Below are 18,486 nucleotides of genomic sequence, written 5' to 3' on the forward strand. Positions count from 1 at the left end.
GGCCCGAAAATCAGCTGGCTGGCACGCGCATGACCGCCGAAGCTGAGCTCGTGTGCCCACTGATATGGCTATGCCTGCCACCTGTGGCACCCGTGCCATAGGTTCACCATCACAGTTCTAGGGCCTGAGCATTATTTCCCGTGTTATTTTTCTGTGTTTTCGTGATATCCTCAGCCCTGATTAACACAACATTTCGGCTCTCTGAGGCACTGAGGTCTCCTATCCTTGTTTAGATGAGATAGGTAGAGATCCATTTGCCACATACCATCTGCCACCTTTTCACGATTATGCCGTCAAGACACAGATTATTCTCCTCAATAATCATTCATTTGGGAAAGAACTGACAAACAAAATAAAAAAAAGAACACAAGCATATAAGGAACGGTTGAGGGAACTAGGTACGTCTTGTCTAACAAGGATAAGGACTAGGGGGTGACATGTCTATCAATATTTAAGGGGCTGCCAAAAAGAAGAGGGGGGGGTCAACCTATTCATAGAATCAAAATCATGTGAAATATTAGTACCGCTTTATAAAGCCTTTAGTAAGGCCACATCTCGACTACTGCATCCAGTTTTGGTCACCACATTACAAGAAAGATGTTGAGACTTTGGAAGAAGTGCAGAGAAGAGCAACTAAGAGGATTTAAAGGCCTGGAGACAAAAATATATGAAGAATGGCTGCAAAATTTGGATATGGCTAGTCTAGAGAAAAGAAGGACTTGGTGGGGACATGACTGTTAGTATTTTAGTATTTGAGGGGCTTGCCACCAAGAAGAAGGAGTCAACTTATTTTTCAAAGCACCAGATGGCAAATCAAGAAACAATGGATGGAAACTAATCAAGGAAAGAAGCAACCTTAGAATTAAGGAGAAACTTTAATAAAGGACAATTAACCAGTGGAACAGCTTGCCATCTGAAATTCTGGATACTTTATCACTGGAGTTTTTTAAGAAGAGACTTGTCTGAAATGGTACAGGATCTCCTGCTTGGGAAGGAGGTTAGACTAGAAGACCTCCAAGGTCCCTTCCAGCTCTATTCTGACTGACTGACTGACTGACTGATTGATTGATTGATTGATTGATTTTCTCCAAAGCACCTGAAGGCAGGACAAGAAGCAATGGATGGAAGCTTATCAAAGAGAGATCCCACCTAACATTAAGGAGAAATTTCCTGACGGTGAGAACAATTAACCAGTGGAACGACTTGCCTCTAGAAGTTATGGATGCTCCATCACTGGAGGTTTTCAAAAAGACTGGACAGCCATTGGCCCAGATCTCTAGCTTGAGTAGGGGGATTGATCTATCTTAATCAACTGGCTTAATCAAAAGCCAAGAGGTTCACATCATACTAAGCTTCGGGAGAGCTGCCATCATCACGACTGAATCATAAGTTCCAGTTGTCCAGTTCCATGGAGAGGTCCGTCATAACTTCAAATGGTCACTAAATGACTGGTTATTAAGAGAGGACCACCTTTAAATGCCTATCCATGGTTTATGGAGGTTTTTTTTAGAGATTATAAGAAGCAACTGAACAATATGGAGAGTTGAACTAAAGAGGCCAAGAAGCATCATAAAGGGAATGAACATTCACACAATTGTTTTCACGAAAAACCTATATGGGTAATCCTCAATTTATGACCACAACTGAGCCCGAAATTTCCATTGCTAAGCAGGGACAGTTGTTAAGTGAGTTTTGCTCCATTTTACGACCTTTCTTGTTGCAACTGTGAGGTGAAACACTGCGGTTGTTAAGCTGTTGATATGGGCACATATTACCACATGTGGTGGACATGCAAAAAAAGCAAAGGAATTTTGGCAATGGATTCAGATGTGGTTAGAAAAAAATGGTTGGACAAATTTAAACCAGAACTATTTTTATTAGGACTCATAACAGAGGGCTGTAGTAAAGGGTCAACAATATTTAATATTACACATTATAACAGCAGCGAGAATGGTATATGCCCAACAATGGAGAAGTAAAAATATACCTTTAGAAAGAGAGATAATAAAGAAAATATTGGTTTGCGCAGAATTGGATAGATTGACGTTACAATTAAAAAATAAAGGAGAGACAGAATATCATGATATACGGAATAGATTTTATCAATGGTTGGAACTGAGAGGTGGGAGTTGGAACAGGAAATAATCAGGATTTGTAGACACGAAATGTGATGTAATATATGTAAATATAAATGAGTATAGTGGGAATAATTGCATATTATCAGTAATGTATGATGAGTATATATCCGTGATGGCGAACCTATGGCATGTGTGCCACAGGTGGGCACACGAGCTCAGCTCCGGCGGTCATGCGCGTGCCAGCCAGCTGATTTTCGGGCCTTCTGGGCGTACCAAAGTAGGACTGTTTCCTGCCTCCGGAGGGCCTCGGGCGGGGGTGGGGGATGCCCATTTTTCATTCTCCCCAGCCTCCAGAATTCTATTTTCCGGTGGGACCGGAAGTTGGCAAAGGGGCCATTTTCGGCCTCCGGAGGGGCTCCGGGGGAGGGGGGGAGGCAGTTTTCGCCCTCCCCGGACTCCTAGAAAGGCTCTGGAGGATGGGGAGAGCAAAAAATGGGCCTTCCGGTTCCACCAGAAGTTGGCAAACAGGCCTTTTTTGGCCTCTGGGGGTGGGGGGTGGGGAAAGCTGTTTTCGCCCTCCCCAGACTCCTAGCCCCCCCCTCATTCTTGGCACGCGATGGCAAAAAGGTTAGCCATCACTGGTATATATGATATTTGCTTTATATTTTAGTGTGTATGGCGGAGATAACGCCAGGATGGTCCCACTGTGTCCAATATTTTAATATGAATAAATTTTTTAAAAAAAGAAGTTAGCAACAAAAGGTTGTTGAGTGAATCTGGCTTCCCCGTTGACTTTGCTTGTCAGAAGGTCCCAAAAAGGGATCACGTGACCTTAGGACACAGTAACCGTCTTAAATATGAACCAGTTGCCATGTATCCGGGTTTTGATCACATGACCGGGGATATGCCGCAACAGTCATAAGTGTGAAAAATGGTCATAAGTCTCTTTTTTTCAGTGCCGCTGTAACTTCAAATGGTCACTAAACAAACGATTGTAATTCAAGGACTACCAAGGTTAACTATACTTGACCGAAAATCAAAGACTGGAAAATATCCAAGATTGAAGATTTACCTCATGATTAAATTAAATGTCGAATAGCTAATGTGCTGGATTTATATTAAAAGCATTTGTGGACGGCAATAATTTTAATTAGACTTTGAGAAAGGGAGAACTGAGCCAAACGTAGCATTAAGTGGCGAGTTATCTCCAGACCCACAAAGACGCTGCTTAAAATGGCTGCGAAAATGTTTTAAAATTTTCTTTCTTCGTGAAGATGTAGAAACAGCGTAGAAAATAGCCCAAAGCACCGATGTCTTTATTTAGTGTTTGCTGTTCACCGGTTTGAAGAAATTATTAGATTATGAGGAATATCTGTCAAAGATCCAGCTGGGAATTTAGATTCAGAGATACAGTAGTTTCTTATGGAATTAATAATGTTTGATATTGGACCCTTAGGTTAATTTTATTCTCCATTTTTGGCTGCAAAGAGTAATCAGTTTATGGCTAAGCAGGAGGTGGGAAAAATTTTTTTTGCACTAATGGACTTCACTTTCTTTCTCATTGGAGGCTCATGGAATTATTACGATGAATAATTATTTAGTCTTGGACCTACAGCGAATTACACCAACAGATAAGTGCATTTTAAGCATCTGGGATGCAATTTGTTCCTTTCCAACTCACCGCAGAGACAGAGAACATTAAAAACCAATATATAGGCCTTAAAACCAAGGGATAGAATAAGACAATCTTAAATACAAGTCTAATGAATTCATCAATCAGCTCCCTCTGCCTTTATACTCTGGCAGATACTATCAAATTAAAAAAAAAAGAAAGAAAGAAGCCAATATGAAAAGTTCAAATTAACTTTCGACTGGAGAGAACAGATCTGTGTCATCCAATGAGTACAATGAAATGCATAATCCTCTATTAAGAAGGCGAAGATGAATTTTGCAAAATTCACCTTTCTTGGAAAACTGAGTTTTTACCAGCGCTTAGAACCCTTTTTCATTCCGTTTATACAAATAGTCCTCGACTTATAACAGTTCATTTAGTGACCGTTCGAAGTTACAATGGCGCTGAAAAAAGTGACTTACGCCCCCTTTTCACACTTACGACCTGCGCAATATCCTCATGTGATCAAAATTCAGACTCTCGGCAACTGACTCATATTTAAGATGGTTGCAATGTCCTAGGGTTAGATCAGTGGTGGGTTGCCCCTGGTTCGGACCGGTTCACAAGAACCGGTAGTAAAACCGGTGGGAGGCTCCACCCACCGCCCCGGATGTCGTCGTTGGCGATCTGAAGCAAGGCATACGAGCGAAGTGAGTGCGCGAGGGCGATCCCGCTGCGAACCGGTAGTAAAGGTAAGTAGAACCCACCCCTGGGTCAGATGATCCCCTTTTGTGACCTTCTGACAAGCAAAGTCAATGGCAGAGGTGGCATTCAGCCGGTTCGGACTAGTTTGGCCGAATTGGTAGCGGAAATTGCGGGTGGGCCTGCCCACCCATCCTGGCTCTTTGCCGTTCTATTTAGGCACGTTTTTGAGGCCAGGCGCATGCACAGAAGGCCGGGCTCATGCGTGGATGGGGTGCATGTGAGTGAAGCTAGCTCGCGTGTGCGTGCACGCTCTCTCATTTGTGTACTGCATTTTTCAGAGTATAAGACACACTTTTTTCCCTCCTAAAAGAGGCTGAAAATTTGGGTGCGTCTTATACTCCAAATGTAGCTTTTTCAAAGCTTTTTTTCAGCCCTAACGAGGCGCTAGCGAGTGAAGCGATCTTTGCCTGCTCCCTCCGACTCTCAGCTGTGAAGTTTTTTTTCAGCCTTAACGAGGCGCTAGCCAGTGAAGCGATCTTTGCCTGCTCCCTCCGACTCTCAGCTGTGAAACTTTTTTTCAGCCCTAACGAGGCGCTAGCCAGTGAAGCGATCTTTGCCTGCTCCCTCTGACTCTCAGCTGTGCTTTAGAAGTTTTTTTTCAGTGAAGCGATCTTCCGTGCTTTGCCTGCTCCCTCCGACTCTCAGCTGTGAAGTTTTTTTTCAGCCCTAAGGAGGTGCTAGCAAGTGAAGCGATCTCCGAGCTTTGCCTGCTTTTCTCATTGCTTCTCTCTCCAAAGATCAGTTGTGCTTCAGAAACTGTTTTATCCCGTTTTATCCCCAAGCAGGGGATAAAAACCAGCAAACTAATGTGCTGAAGCTGACCAGACTAAGGACGCTAGCCAGATGAATACCTGGTAGGTAGATTTCTCCCCCCCCCCATTTTCCTCCCCAAAAACTAAGCTGCGTCGTATACTCCGGTGCGTCTTATACTCCAAAAAATTCGGTAAGTGAATACCACCCCTGGTCAACGGGGAAACCAGATTCACTCAACTGCGTTACTAACTTTACAGCTGTAGTGATTCACTTAAAGACCGTGTTGAGAAAGGTCGTAAAATGGGGCAGAATTCTATTATCAACCGTCTCACTTAGCAACAGAAATTTTGGGCCTACATTGTGGTCGTACGTCAAGGATTACCTGTAGTTCCCAGGTATGGATTATTCCTTTAGGCCTGAGCAGGCTTTGGTCCAATTTGATTCGATGGGATTTGGATGATGAAAAACTGCATTTCGGCACCATGGGAAAATGGCGTTGAAAGCGGTTTGTGTTGATTCAGGTGTGTTTGAGCGGATTTGTCAAACCAAATGCAGTGGGTGCTGCAAATCGGCTTAAAGGGGGATCAAAGTTTGGAATATTTACACAGGCTTCATATTTTGTGCGGATTCAATCAACAGGAGACAGTCTCCATCTTTGCTCTTTTTCGATCAATAGCTCGTTATGCTTCTCCATCATTTCTTCAGTTTCATGTCTCTTCGATTTCTCAGTATTTCTGCAAGTCCTTACTTGCCTTTTTCCTTCTGTTTCTCCTTCTCATCTCCTCTTCCTCCTCCTCCTTCCCTTCCTCCTCGTCCTTCTCATCTTTCTTCATTTCTCTTTCCTTCTTCCTCTCCCCCTCCTCCTTCTCCCTCTTCCCCCTCCTCCTCCTCCTCTTCTTCCTCCTCCTCTTCTTTCATCCCCTTATTTCCCTTCTCCTCCTCCTTCCCCTCACCTCCCCTTCTTTCTTCCCCTCCTTCTCTTCCTCTTCCTCTTCTCCTTCTCCCTCCTCCCCTTCTCCTTTCTTTCTCCTCTTCTGTCTCCTTCTTTTCCTCCTCCTCCCTTTCCCTCTTCCCCTTCCCCAATTCCTCCTCTTCCTCCATCCTCTTCTCCTTCTCTTTCTCCTCCCCTCCCCTTCTTTCTTCCTCTCCTTCTCTTCCTCTTCTCCTTCCCCCTCCTCCCCTTCTTTCTTTCTCCTCTTCTGTCTCCTTCTCTTCTTCCTCCTCCTCCTTTTCCCTCTTTCCCTACTCCTTTTCCTCCTCTTCCTCCATCCTCTTCTCCTTCTCTTTCTCCTTCTCCTCCACTCCCCTTCCTGTTCTTTTGCCCCTCCTTCTCTTCCTCTTCCTCTTCTCCTTCTCCATTTCCTTCTCTTTCTCCGCTTTTGTCTCCTTCTCTCCCTCCTCCTCCTCTCCCTTCTTCTCCTTCTCTTTCTCTTCCTCTTCCCCATCCTCCTTCTCCTCCTCTTCCTCCTCCTTTTCTTCCTTCCCCTCCTCTCCCTTCCCCCTCCTCTTCTGTCTCCTGCTCCTCTTCTCCCTTCTCCTATTCCTTCTCCTTTGATTTCTATCTTACTTTCCTAACCGGAGGGCACTCCATGCAATTAAAAAATAAAAATCAAACCTAAGCAATTGAAATCTGATAAAGATAGTTAACCTTCACTATTAATTAATTCAAACTGGAGTCAGGGTGGCAGGGTAACCAGACTAAATAGGAAAGTCTTCACTATTTTCCTAAATCGGGAAAGGAGATGCCAAGTACAAATTCTGAAGGCACACAGTGCTTAGTTCCAGGTTGCTTCTCTCCTTGATTAGTTTCCACCCATTGCTTCTTGTCCTGCCCTCAGGTCCTTTGGAGAATAGCTTGACTCCCTCTTTTTTGTGGCAGCCCCTGAGATATTGGAAGACTGCTATCATGTCACCCCTAGTCCTCCTTTTCATTAAACTAAAGATAAAGGTTCCCCTCGCACATATATGCTAGTCATTCCCGACTCTAGGGCGGTGCTCATCTCCGTTTCAAAGCCGAAGAGCCAGCGCTGTCTGAAGACATCTCCGTGGTCATGTGGCTGGCATGACTCAACGCCAAAGGCGCACGGAGCGCTGTGACCTTCCCACCAAAGGTGGTCCCTATTTTTTCTACTTGCATTTTTTACGTGCTTTCGAACGGCTAGGTTGGCAGAAGCTGGGACAAGTCACGGCAGCTCACCCCGTTACGCGGCACTAGGGATTCGAACCGCTGAACTGCCGACCTTTCGATCGACAAGCTCAGCGTCTTAGCCAATTTCAGCACCCGTTCTTCATATGTTTCACCCTCCACTCCCCTCATCATCTTTATTGCTCTTTCTAGAGCAAGGGTGTCAAACTCAGATCTGGCCCGCGGGGCCAACCTGGAAACAGCGACGGACCGGCCCGTGGTGTTTCTGCCAGCGAAAACAGAGCTCAAGGGGGGGGGGGCGGGGGGACGACAGTTTTCGCTGGCAGAGCGCTGCAGGAGGATGTCCCAGCCGAAAACGGAGCCCGGGGAAGGGGGCTCTCAGGCCACCACAGGTGCCCCGGACACGAGTGACATCGAGCTGGCCACACCCACCCTGGCCACACCCACCCACCCACCCCCCAAGGTCAAACACAACCCTGATGCGGCCCTCCATGAAATCAAGTTCGACACTAGAGTCTCCCCATCTTTTTTTTAATGTTGCGGTGACCAAAACTGGATGCAGCATTTCCAAGTGTGGTCTTCCCATGGCGTCGTAAAGCCCTAGTAACACTTCATGAAGCTTTCCTCCCCGCTTACGCAACACAGGCCAGATGGTCCTCCGTCACCCGCTCTGTGTGTGTGTGTGAGAGAGATTTTTTTTCAGCATTTCATTAAAAGGGATGTTTAAAAGCAAGAGCCCGGGCTGTGCCATCTCTACGACGTCCACGGTGGGCTGAAGGATTGAGATCCGTAATGGAACTGCCAAGCCGGAGACATCTTAATGACTGAAGTCTCCATAAATAATTGAGTCCTCGTAGCCGAAGCCGAGCAACCTTTGGCCTCTGTATTATTCATCTCCCTTAATAAAATGTTCTGGTGGATACACGGAGAATCAACAAGGGTTTTAGTCAATGCTCAGGACGGTGTTGATATTGGAACCGATTAATGTTGTCTGCTGGTAACAAATGATAAATGGCCGCCTTGTCAGACCGTCTGGCTTGGCGCCTGCAGCCTTACACAATCATTTGTATATCAGCTGAGGCTTCCTACTCGCTTGCCACCCCGCTGTGATGTATCATCATCAATTCTTTGCAAAAGATGGGAGTTCGGTAAATAGCCGCCCGCTGCTGAAAGCTAACGAGATATTTATTTTTTGGGGGGGGTGGGGGTGGGGGGAGTTTGAATTGCAAAGGTCAGTTATGCATATTTGATCTAGATTGCTTCTGAGCTGTTTTTTTTTTTTTTAAGTAAAAAAACAGCCTGAAATTCCAAGGTAGTAATTTAACAATATGGCAGGACTGTCTTCCTTCCTTCCTTCCTCCCTCCCTCCCTTCCTCCCTCTTCTCTCTTTTCCTCCCTTCCTTCCTTCCTCCCTCTTCTCTCTTTTCCTCCCTTCCTTCCTTCCTTCGTCCTCCCTCTCTCCCTTCTCCCTTCCCTTTCTTCCCCTCTTCTGCCTTACTTCCTTTTTTCCTCCTTCCCTCCCTTCTTTATCATCCCTCCCTTCCTCCACCCGCCCTCCCTCTTCTCTCTTTTCCTTCCTTCCTTCCTCCCTCCCTCCCTTCCCTTTCTCCCCTTCTTCTGCCTTCCTTCCTTTGTTCCTCCTTCCCTCCCTCCCTCCTCCTTCCCTCTCTCTTTCCCATCCTCCCTCCCTCCCTCTTCTCTCTTTTCCTTCCTTCCTCCCTTCCTTTTCTCCCTTTCTTCCCCTCTTCTGCCTTCCTCCCTTTGTTCCTCCTTCCCTCCCTTCTTTATCCTTCCCTCTCTCTTTCCCATCCTCCCTCCCTCCCTCTTCTCTCTTTTCCTTCCTCCCTCCCTTCCTTTTCTCCCTTTCTTCCCCTCTTCTGCCTTCCTTCCTTTGTTCCTCCTTCCCTCCCTTCTTTATCCTTCCCTCTCTCTTTCCCATCCTCCCTCCCTCCCTCTTCTCTCTTTTCCTTCCTTCCTCCCTCCCTTCCTTTTCTCCCTTTCTTCCCCTCTTCTGCCTTCCTTCCTTTGTTCCTCCTTCCCTCCCTTCCTCCTCCTTCCCTCTCTCTTTCCCATCCTCCCTCCCTCTTCTATCTTTTCCTTCCTTCCTCCCTCCTTTCCTTTTCTCCCTTTCTTCCCCTCTTCTGCCTTCCTTCCTTTGTTCCTCCTTCCCTCCCTTCTTTATCCTCCCTCCCTCCATCCCTTCCTCCTCCCTCCTTCTCTCTTTTCCTTCCTTCCTTCCTTCCTCCCTCTCTCCCTCCCTCCCTCCCCCTTTCCTCCCTTTTCTTTTTCTTCCTTCTCGTCCCTCTCCTCTCTCTCTCTCTCTCTCCCCTACTTTGGAGATATTTGTGATTTTTCCCTTCAAAAACCTTTGATATGCTTGCAAGCAGGGAGGGAGCTGACTGCTCGAAAATTCCTCCTTCACACAGTTGTGAAATTTTGCCAGCCCAGCCTTTAACCGCATGCTGATTTCATCTTGGATCACCAAGACAGAAAAAGGATTTGGAAATTAGAAACAAATGGGCTTCTTTGCCAAACATATTGCAGATAACACTGAACGCGTTACACTTTCTGGTGTACAGCAGAGTCAGGATAGGAAGAAGTACCATCTACTATTTTACTCCTACTTTGGCAGCTCAACTTTCTAGTCTGGTTTTATCTTCTAAAGATTTAACAAAAAAAGAAAAAAAGATCTCTCTGCAGATAGGATTGCATTATGAGATATTTTTAACAAATGCCCAAGATCTCTCTCTCTCTTTTTTTTTTTTTTAATTTGATTTATATGCCACCTTCTCCAGAGACTCAGGGCGGCTTACAATGCTTTTAAGCAATAGCATTGCTATTGCATTCATACTTTTGTATATTTATACAAAGTCAGCTTATTGCCCCCACAAACTGGGTCCTCAATTTACCTACCTTAGAAAGGATGGAAGGCTGAGTCAACCTTGAGCCTGGCGAGATTTGAACTTACTAATTACAGACAGCTGGAGTTAAATTAAAAAAATCTTAAGAGACTTTTTTCCTCATTTCAGTTTAAGTGGTCAGAATCTCCATTTCTTTTACAGGAGGGGTCTTCAAACTTGGCAGCTTTAAGACTTGTGGACTTCAACTCCCAGAATTCCCCAGTCGGGTATGTCGGGTAGGGGGAATTCTGGGAGTTGAAGTCCACAGGGTCTTAAAACTGCCAAAATTCAACACCCTTGAGACAGAGGGACAGAGAGTTGATTCAAAGCTATAAGAGCTGCCTACAAGGGCCTAAGTTTGAAAGCTGGAAAGAATGAATGAACCTGTTGTAAGTGGAGGACTACGTTTAATACAGAGAATGAATGTGTGAATCACAAATGGCATTTCAGGTGGTCAAGACTGATTTAAGGATTGCAGCATCTGTATTATGAACGTCAAGTTATGGAGGAAGGGAGTTTAATACTATAGGTAGTCCTCCACTTACAACAGTTCATTTAGTGACTGTTCAAAGTTACAACAGCTCTGAAAAACGTGACCTATGACCATTTTTCACACTTACGACTGTTGCGGCATTCCCATCATCACGTGATCAAAATTCAGACGCTTGGCAACTAACTCATATTTATGACAGTTGCAGTGTCCTGGAGTCACGATTGTAGGCTTTTTAATTTTCCACTTGGTTATCAGCCCTTAATACAGGTAATCCTTGACTTACAACAGTCCATTTAGTGACCATTCAAAGTTACGGCGGCCGTGAAAAAACTGACTTACGACCATTTTTCACCCTTACGACCGTTGATTAAAATTCGGATGCTTGGCAACTGGTTCCTGTTTATGATGGTTGTAGTGTGTCTTGGGGGGGGGGGGTCACCTGATCCCCTTTTGTGACCTTCTGACAAGCAAAGCCAATGGGGAAATCCAGATTCACTACAGAGATGAAATGCTGCCGGTTCGGACCGGTTCACCCGAACCGGTAGTGAAAAAATGCTACCGGTTCGAATGAATCGGTATTTCCGAAGATCAGCTGTGCCGCACGATTTATATTCACTAGAAACCAGGAAATCCTACTTTCCAGCTAATCTAAATCGCGTGGCACAGCTGTTTCCCCCCCTTCGCTGTTCTTCTTACCTTAGAAAAGGCTTCTTAATTCCCCTTTTTCAGAGCTGCGCGGTAGCGCCTGTGGTATACATGCGTGCAAAGCGGATGTTTGGCGCGTACATGAACACGCAGCAAACCGGTAGCAAAACGAAACGGTAGCAGACTTCAGAGCATTTCACCCCTGATTCATTTAACAACTAAGTTAAGAAATGCAACAGTTCACTGAACACCTGCGGCAAGAAAAATGGGGGCAAAACTCGCCGAGCAAATGTTTGCCTTAGCAACATAAATCTGGGGCTCAATTGTGGCCGTAATTTGAGGACTACCGGTATGTCACACATTTTTTTTTTTCTCCGATTTTCCCCTTCGCTCTTCGCTCTTCAAAATCCCTCCTTGCTTCCTCCTCTGTTTTTACAAAATTGCACTTCGAAGCCGGAAGTAGCTTCCATTTGCTGCAGAGGGACAGTTATGCAACCTTGTTGATTCCAGAAGACACCCGAGGTTCTCTGGTAGAAGTAGGGAAATTTTTCACTGATGCAATAAGTCCGTAATAGACGAGTCGGGCATATTACAGCTCTATTACGAGGGCCAAGCGCTTACAAATCCCATCCCATGTGGTAGCCCTAAAATCATCTTTCATGGAACGAGAAACGGAGAATCGCATCGTGAGCTGATCTCGGCATCGCGAAACGGAAGAGGACGAGACACCGAAGGGGTAAATAAAAACACACACACACACACACAAAAGAGAAGAAAATAGCCAGGATATCCACATTTCTTGAAATGGAAACCATTCCTGGTTTCAGGAAGACCATTACGGCACGGTTATTCCACAGGATCTTGCGTTGTGCAATGTTGTGATTGTGCTTCCTTTGGTGGGGAAAGAAAGGTTCTTTGATTTTGAGACACATCGGTGAGTGTTCTCGCGGCTACATTCGGGTTGTGTAATGTTACTGATTCGTGATCTTATTATTGTACTGTCGAGTGTTTTTAAGGTTTGCAGAGGTCAGAATCAGTAGTGGGTTTCAATTTCGGTTGCTACCGGTTCGCTCACGGGCGTGCTCACACATGCGTGCAATGCTTCTGTGCATGCGCAGAGACGTCCAGGCAGGTGGGCGGAGCGTCCACCGCCACTACTGGTTCTTCCGATCCGGGGAGCACCAGTAGCAACCTACCGCTGGTTGGAATGTATGGTGCTTAGATTCTCGGCCGTCCGTGTCCTGGTTGTCCCAAAGGTGCTTTTTCAAGAGGCACCTGGACTTTCTTGCGTTTTTTCTTGAAGACCTTTCGCTTCTCATCCAAGAAGCTTCTTCAGTTCTGAATGAATGGTGGAGAACGGAAGGATTTATATTCCTTGCGGTCATCTGGTTATTAGTACTCCCTCTGAGGATCGTTGAGGCCACTCTGGGGTTTATCTGTGCCCTCGGCGTCACCTGAATAGTGCAAATGGGTGTGGAGCCTTCTTGGAACTGCTGAAAGGACTGTGTTGTAAACAAGAGATGGGGAGGGGGTGTTGTGTTCCCACCCACCCCCATTGAGAAAGGGCTGTTTAATTTAAAATGAAGATGGCCTCTTTGACCCCACTTCCAAACCAGTGGTCCTGTCTGTAGAAGCCATCTGCGTTTAAATTGAACATATATCGTGGTCGCCACGATGTAAAAAAAGATATTGAGACTCTAGAAAGAGTGCAAAGAAGAGCAACAACAATGATTTGGGGCAGTGGTGGGATTCAGCCGGTTCGCACCACTTTGGGAGAACCGGTTGTTAACTTTCTGAACAGTTTGGCAAATTGGTTGTTGGAAGAAATTATAGGGCAGAGAACCGGTTGTTAAATTACGTGAATCCCACCACTGATTAGAGAACTGGAGGCTGAAACATATGAAGAACGGTTGCAGGAACTGGGTATGTCTAGTTTAATGAAAAGAAGGACCAGGGGAGACATGATAGCAGTCTTCCAATATCTCAGGGGCTGCCCCAAGGAAGAGGGAGTCAAGCTATTCTCCAAAGCACCTGAGGGCAGGACAAGAAGCAATGGGTGGAAACTAATCAAGGAGAGAAGCAACCTAGAACTAAGGAGAAATTTCCTGACAGTGAGAACAATTAATCAGTGGGACAACTTGCCTCCAGAAGTTGTCAATGCTCCAACACTGGAAATTTTTAAGAAGATGTTGGATAACCATTTGTCTGAAGTGGTGTAAGGGTTTCCTGCCTGGGTAGAGGGTTGGACTAGATGACCTCCAAGATCCCTTCCAACTCTGTTATTCTATTCTAACCCTCTCTCGTTTCTGCAGGGGTGATATTCCAAAGGGAGGGAGCTACCACTGAGAAGGCCCTTTTTGGGGTCCTGCCAGATGTATCTCCTTAGGGGACAGGATCCGCAACATTTCTTGTCTTCCTGCTCCAATGTATTGGGTGGATGTAACCAGAAAGAGATGGTCCCTCAGAGAACCTTTCTTGATGTCCTTCTTGACCTTCTTATCCAACTCCAGGAAGTCACTATTTTCTAGTCATTAACTGGCACCACCCAACACACATCCTCTGGTTAATGAATGAATCCGTTTTTTCTGGGTAAACACAGCATATTTTGCTGGTTGTAGCCCCACCACACCCAAAAACAATAGCAATTGCATGGAGCATCCATACATCTGCTGGGACAATTATTCCTCTGGCCTAAGCAATCAATCAGAATAGAGCAGGAAGGGACCTTGGAGGTCTTCTAGTCCACCCCTCTGCTCAAGCAGGAGACCCTATACCGGTGATGGCTAACCCTTTTGCCATTGTGTGCCAAAAGCAGGGTCACTGCCCTGCCGCCCCCCCCCCCCCCCCGGGTGCATGTGCGCAACCCTCCCCATGCTCCCCCCACTTTTGGCATGTGATGGCATGGTGGACCTGGTAGGCCTGTTTTTCGCCCTCCCCAGGCTCCAGAGCCTTTCTAGGAGCCTGGGGAGGGCGAAAACAGCCTCCCCAACCCGGAGGCCCTCTAGAGGCTGGAAACAGCCCATTTGCTGACTTCCGGTGGGCCCAGAAGGCCCGAAAATCAGCTGGCCATATGCGCTGGAGCTAAGCTAGGGCAACGCTTGCGTGCCAACAAATATGGCTCTGAGTGCCACCTATGGCACACGTGCCATAGCTTCGCCATCATGGCCCTGTACCATTTCAGACAAGTGACTGTCCAGTCTCTTCTTAAAAACCTCCTACAAAGCACCTACAATTTCTGAAGACAAGTTCTTCCTATTTTACTCACTGTTAGGAAGTTTCTCCTTAGTTCTAAGTTGCTTCTCTCCTTGATTAGTTTCTATCCCTTGTTTCTTGTCCTGCCTTCAGGTGCTTTGGGGAATACTTTGACCCCCTCTTCTTCTTTGTGGCAGCCCCTCAAATATTGGAACACTGCTATCATGTCACACCTAGTCCTTCTTTTCTCTACCAAAATCCTGCAACCGTTCTTCATATGTTTTAACCTCCAGGCCTTTAATCATCTTAGTGGCTCTTCTTTGCACTTTTTCCAAAGTCTCAACATCTTTTTTTTTTTTTGTAATGTGGTGACCAAACCTGGATGCCGTATTCCAGGTGTGGCCTTACTAAAAGCTTTATAAAGCGGTGCTAATCCTTCACGTGGTTTTGATTCTTAACCTCTGTTTATACAACCAAGCGCCCCGGTTAAGAAGGATGAACGAGGATCTAATTTCAGCTGGTTTGCATTCTTGGATTTTTAGGGTGTGAGAGCTGTTCCGTGTCCATTTTATGAGGGTTGCAAGCTTCCCCACAGAAGTTTGAGGCAATTGGACTCAAAATGAGGCAGCCTGTATTATTTAGGTGTCAGCGTCTCCTGCCCAGGAATTTTGAATTAACAGTGTTTTTCCCCTAAATATTTCTGCACTTCTTTTAAGGGCAAAAAAAAAACCAAAACCCTCCGACCCCTCTCTTGTCTCTGTCTTTTGGAAATTAAAAAGAATTATAGTCATTAATGCTTGCAGGAATAACAATTAAACCATCGTTAGAATAATAATTGTTGCGTGGATGGAATGAAATCAAGCTTTTTATTTGTCTCTGTCTCTCTCTCTCTGTCTCTCTCTCTCTGTCTCTGTCTCTCTCTCTGCCAGGCAAAATAGCTGCATATGAGTCTATTAACCGTTTGGTCACATCTAAAGTGTTTCTGCGTTAGGACAAAAAGTTATATGTAAAACAAACAGGAGATGATAAATGATAGACAGACAGACAATGATAGATCGATAGTAAATAAATAGATAGAGGTAGGTAGATAGATAGATAGATAGAGAGAGAGAGAGAGAGAGAGAGAGAGAGAATAGATAGATAGATAGAGACTGAAATAGAAGATAGAGAATAGAATAGAATTCTTTATTGGCCAAGTGTGATTGGACACACAAGGAATTTTCAGTGTACATAAAAGAAAAGACACATTTGTCAAGAATCATAAGGTACCCTGTTTCCCCTAAAATAAGACATCCCCTGATAATAAACCCAATCCGGCTTTGGAGGGCATGCACTAAAATAAGCCCCTCCCTGAAAATAAGCCGTCCCCGAAAATATTTAAATGCATGAGCAGCTGGTCCCTGCCATTTCCTCTGGTCTCCTCAATGCACCCCTAAATAATAAGACCTTCCCGAAAATAAGGCCAAGCACTTATTTCAGGGTTCAAAAAAATATAAGACAGGGTCTTATTTTCAGGAAAAGGTGGTACAACCTTAATGATAGTCATAGGGAACAAATAAGCAATCAAATCATATTAGGAAACAGTCAATATAAATCGTAAGGATACCAGCAACAAGGTGGTATCGATGATAATAGATGGAGAGAGAGAGAGAGAGACAGACAGACAGACAGACATAGAAGATAGAAAAATAGATGATGATAGGGAGAAAGAGAGACAGAAATAGAAGATAAATAGATGATGATAGGAGAGAGAGAGAGAGAGAGACATAGAAGATAGAGAAATAAATGATACACAGAAATAGAAGATAGATAGATAGATAGATAGATAGATAGATAGATAGATAGATAGATAGATAGAGTGGATGGATGGATGGATGGATGGATGGATGGATGGATGGATGGATGGATGGATGATATAGAGATGTTTCAATAGCAGGAACTCTTTGCTGCATAACGGATAATTTATAATTTATTTATTTTATAGATGTATTATTCATATCGCAGTCCAAAAAGTAGCTTAATAAATGCTTCAGAAGCATGTCCCTCTGCATTTAGCTAAGCTAATCCCCAGTTAAGCATAGAACTGATTCGTTCCATTTTTTGAAAACAACAACAACAATAATACTGCTTATCCTAGTATGAACCTCCAAGGAGTCCAGTATATTAAAATACCTTTTCTCAATTTTTGAAATGCAATAAAACGTGCAAAAGCTATAAACCAGGTGGCTGGGAATCCTGGTGAACTAGGGTAATAAAAATTAGAATTAATAATTTATCAGATGTATATGCCAGGGATGCTGGGAAGTGTATGAAATGTTTAAAACAGCAAAACAACCATAAACAAGAAGGTAGCAGGGTGAGAAAGCAAGCAGGAACAAGCGAAGACAACCCAACATACAGATAATCCTTCGCTTATGATTGCAAATTTTATGGGCAAAGGGTTTTAAATTTTGGAAAGCCAATTTGATTTAATTCTGTTTTAATTTATTTTAATTTTTATATTGTATGTATTTTAATCTTGGCTGTTCACCGCCCGGAGTCCTTCGGGAGAAGGGCAGTATACAAATTTAATTAATCTAATCTAATCAAATGGAACTAGAATCAGTCAGTAAGTGCGGGAATCGTTAAGCGAATCATGACTGATTTTGCAACCCCTTGATTAGTTTCCATTTTTGTTTGTCCTGCCTTCAGGTGCTTTGGAGAATAGCTTGACTCCCTCTTCTTTGTGGCGGTCCCTCAAATATTGGAACACTGCTAGGAGTGGTATGAGGCAGAACAAAACCCCAGGTCTCCAGAGGAATAGAGAGTAGAGTAGAGTAGAGTAGAGTAGAGTAGAGTAGAGTAGAGTAGAGTAGAGTAGAGTAGAGTAGAGTAGAGGTGAGTAGAGGTGAGTAGAGGTGAGTTGGAGGTCTTCCCGTCCAACCCCCTGCTTAGGCAAAAAACCCTACACCACTTCGGACAAATGGTTATCCAACATCTTCTTAAAAACTTCCAGTGTTGGAGCATTCACAACTTCTGGAGGCAAGTTGTTCCACTGATTAATTGTCCTCACTGTCAGGAAATTTCTCCTTAGTTCTAAATTGCTTCTCTCCTTGATTAGTTTCCATCCATTGCTTCTTGTCCTGCCTTCAGGTGCTTTGGAGAATAGCTTGACTCCCTCTTCTTTGGGGCAGCCCTTGAGATATTGGAAGACTGCTATCATGTCTCCCCTCGTCCTTCTTTTCATCAAACTAGACATACCCAGTTCCTGCAACCGTTCTTCATACGTTTTAGCCTCCAGTCCCCTAATCCTCTTTGTTGCTCTTCTCTGCACTCTTTCTAGAGTCTCCACATCTTTTTTTACATCGTGGCGACCAAAACAGGATCCAGTATTCCAAGGGTGGCCTTACCAGGGCATTATATAAACATATTAACATAGATGGTAGATGTAGGACAGAAGAACATTTGAGAACTCTCCAAGAGAGGTTGAACTATCTAGCACAGAGGTCTCCAACCTGGGCAACTTTAAGCCTGGCGGACTTCAACTCCCAGCAAGCTTTGCTGGCTGGGGAATTCTGGGAGTTGAATTCCGCCAGGCTTAAAGTTGCCCAGGTTGCCCCTGATCTAGCAGGATTAATCTCTCTTACTTCTCTTGGCTGTCTCCGAGGTGTCCAGTCGAAGATCAGGAAAGTGAGAGAAACAGGCTATCTTTCCAGACCATGAATTAAAGCTTCCATCTGTGACTGTGAGAGGCCCTGGTTAACAAATCATCACAACGAGCCTGCGTGTGCTCTCACCTCTCCCTGATCCTTCAATACCATCCAGCGTTCATGTGGCCAGTCAGTTTAAGAGCTAATATTTACATGAAATTGAAACCCACAATTTGGACATTCAAAGCATTGGCATTTTGAATCGGTTTGCTC

This window comes from Pituophis catenifer, unplaced genomic scaffold (assembly GCF_029215685.1).
Source record: "Pituophis catenifer annectens isolate HBS135680 unplaced genomic scaffold, rPitCat1.0.hap2 SCAF_4, whole genome shotgun sequence".
NCBI classification, from domain to species: domain Eukaryota; kingdom Metazoa; phylum Chordata; class Lepidosauria; order Squamata; family Colubridae; genus Pituophis; species Pituophis catenifer.